The sequence below is a fragment of the Anopheles stephensi genome, chromosome 3 (assembly GCF_013141755.1).
Source record: "Anopheles stephensi strain Indian chromosome 3, UCI_ANSTEP_V1.0, whole genome shotgun sequence".
Taxonomy (NCBI): Eukaryota; Metazoa; Arthropoda; class Insecta; order Diptera; family Culicidae; genus Anopheles; species Anopheles stephensi.
The window spans coordinates 24063435-24066350 of NC_050203.1; positions in this window are offsets into that span (position 1 = coordinate 24063435).

Sequence of the window (2916 nt, forward strand, 5' to 3'; positions counted from 1 at the left end):
CTAGGCATAAAACAGGGTTCCAAAGCGTCGTCCGAAGGCTGGGTGTACAACTGTCGCGATGGACGAAGCTGGGATTGTACAGAACATTTATAGTCCCAGTATTCACCTACGCCTCTGAGGCATGAACTCTGTCCAAATTCTAACGAAACCCTTTATGCCGCGTTCGAGAGGAAGATGCTCAGAAGGATTTGTGACCCCATATTTGTGGAAAAACAATGGAGGAATCGCTACAATGCTGTACGATTATCTCACCATCATGCAGCGAATTAGACTCGCCAGGCTGCGGTGGGCTCTAGATCTCATGAGAATGACACCGGACGACCCAGCCCGTAAGGTCGTTTTAGGCCCCCCCACGGACGACGGAGCTGGACCGTGAGCGGTATCGAGGATTGTTGCTGCAGGCCAAGATCACGAAGCGGTTGTAGCGCCGGATAAGTAAGTAAGTTAGTGGATAGCTGTATCAGGTTTAACATGTGCATTTTTTTATATGATTTAGACTAGTTAAGAGCAACTCAGCTTTATCGAACTGATTGATAATAATCTTACGGTTTGAGAAAAACATTTTAAAATATTAAAAACCTTTCAAAACTGTGTTGAAGAACTTAGCTGCTCCGGCCTATTTAAAGTTAGTTAGTTTTTTTAAATCTGTGTGATTGTGGTGTAAATGTCACAAAACTGTGTTAAACTGTGGTCAAACTTTTCTCTTAAAAATCATCTCCAAAATGCTCACTGTATATTGTGATAAACATTGATCGAGTGTTGTGTGCCTGTTAAACAGCTTCCAAGTATCCTTCAAGGTTATGCTTTGGCTTAACGAGTATAATCAAGCTTGATCAGTGGCAGATCTGAATTTCTGGCCACTAGGTATAGTAATTTTGTGTGTGAACCTAAATTCAATACTATTCCGGCTATCGAAGTAGATTTTCTTATAAATCCAATATCCACCTCTAAACAAATCGTGTAACCGTATAAATTCTCCCCCAAATCCAAAATGCTCCCCAACCCATCGAGCAAAGAGGTAAAGAAAATGGCAAAGCTTGAGGAGAGCAACCAAAACAACATTACATACTTGTCTGCCACTTACCTGTTAGAATGAACCACGAAGCGCAACCGCGCGTAATTTATGCCCCAACAATAGATGCACTTGTTTGGCGCGCCGGTAATGCATTTTCGGGCAGCGGTATGTTGCAGTACCTTAGAACACCCAACACACCGGGGACACACATTAATCATGCTGGCACGGCTGCTGCCAGTGCAGTTTTCGAATTTTTCGCGTGGGCTCCCACATACGACGTACGCTTGTTTGTTTGGATGGGAATGCCATAGTTGCATTCGTCGGGAGGGATCTCTGTGTTTCGTGCTTGTTTTGTGCTGCCACACTTCATGTTTGATCAGCCTCAGCCTCGGCACGGCACGTGTTTGTTCTATCAGTTTCAGAGTTTGATTATTTATGGGAATAATTACGGTACTCGGTACCCGCACTAATCATACCACCGCAGGATCCCGGGCACAGCCGGCTAGGATAATCGTAATACTGACGTAGTACACCAGGCAAAGAAGCTCGCCGTACGTGCCCCAAGAATGCACTAAATCATCGTTACATCGTTCCTTCTGGCGGACCGATCTTGATCCAAAAAATGCGGCGGCGGAAAAACCCATTTACCGCCGTGACGTAGTTTCCACGGTGGTTTAATAGTGTTTTGTGTCTCATTTTTCCAATCGCACCCCGCTCGTGGCACCCGTACGATCACGGTGCGTGATTTGTGAATCGCAAGTGTGTCACGAGCCGTATAAATCATCTTGCCGAGCGCGCCAAGATCCGGTTACGGACGATCTCCGCAGCGCACACGACAAACGGGAGCAACATTTTTCATCCCCATCACTAATGCAAAGCGTATATGTACATCGTGGGTCCACACTTGACGGCGTCCATTTTTCGCAAGGGGTGATTTTGATTAAGAACAAAACGATACTCATCCAGCCAGTCAGCTGTCCAGTCCGAAATAGTTCCAAAAGAAATGATCCGCCAACGAAAAATCCGCACATCGAACAGCCCTTTCCACACAAGCGGAAGCGGCAGATTTATTACGCCTCAAGTATTTATTGGAATTCAATTTCCTTCTTCACCTACAATCGAGGGTGTCCTGCCTGGCGAAAAAAAGCTATTTCTGTTGCCTGGCTGGTCGGCCTCCACACAGTTTGACGGTGTCGTATGTTTATGGCTGACGGAAAGAAATTGATACAGTCCTCGCGTTATCGGTGCTCTGACGCATTCGGTGCGCATTTAAATATAGATACACGCTATCAACACCACCGTGGCATATTAATATTTACGCATGCACGTGGGTTAAGATAAAAATCGAGACGTCCTCTTGGAGGATTTATGATGTTTATTATATTAGTCTGTGCGGTAAGCCTGTTCTAAGCTGCACTGAATAAAGCTAGCAAACAAGATCAGTTCTACCTTAACTAGATTAGTTTGAAGTAGTGAGGTTGATCAGAAGATTCTCATAACTGGAGTCGTCTAGAAGATGGCCAAACTATGTCCAACGGCTATGTGAGGTTAAGGCAGTGGCGGATCAACCTAGGAGCGGAAGGAGCGGCCACTCGGGGGCTGGTCAGTCTGGAGGGGGGGCTCATCGGTGAGGGAAATCCAGTTGTTGCCCTCTAACATCACAATTAGAGGGGCCTCAACTACCATTTCCTTCGGGGCCTCGTAATATCTTGACCCACGACTGGGTTAAGGACAGGTAAAAATTCAAAATGTAAGAGATTCTTATGCAAGATAATTTCTATAAAACACTTCAAGCTCGCTTTATGTTTGGCATTCAACACTAAAATGCTCTAGAACATCAATTGTACCTATAAAGCTCGAATGATTTCGTTGATCTCGATGTCATGTGAGGTGCAGGACGA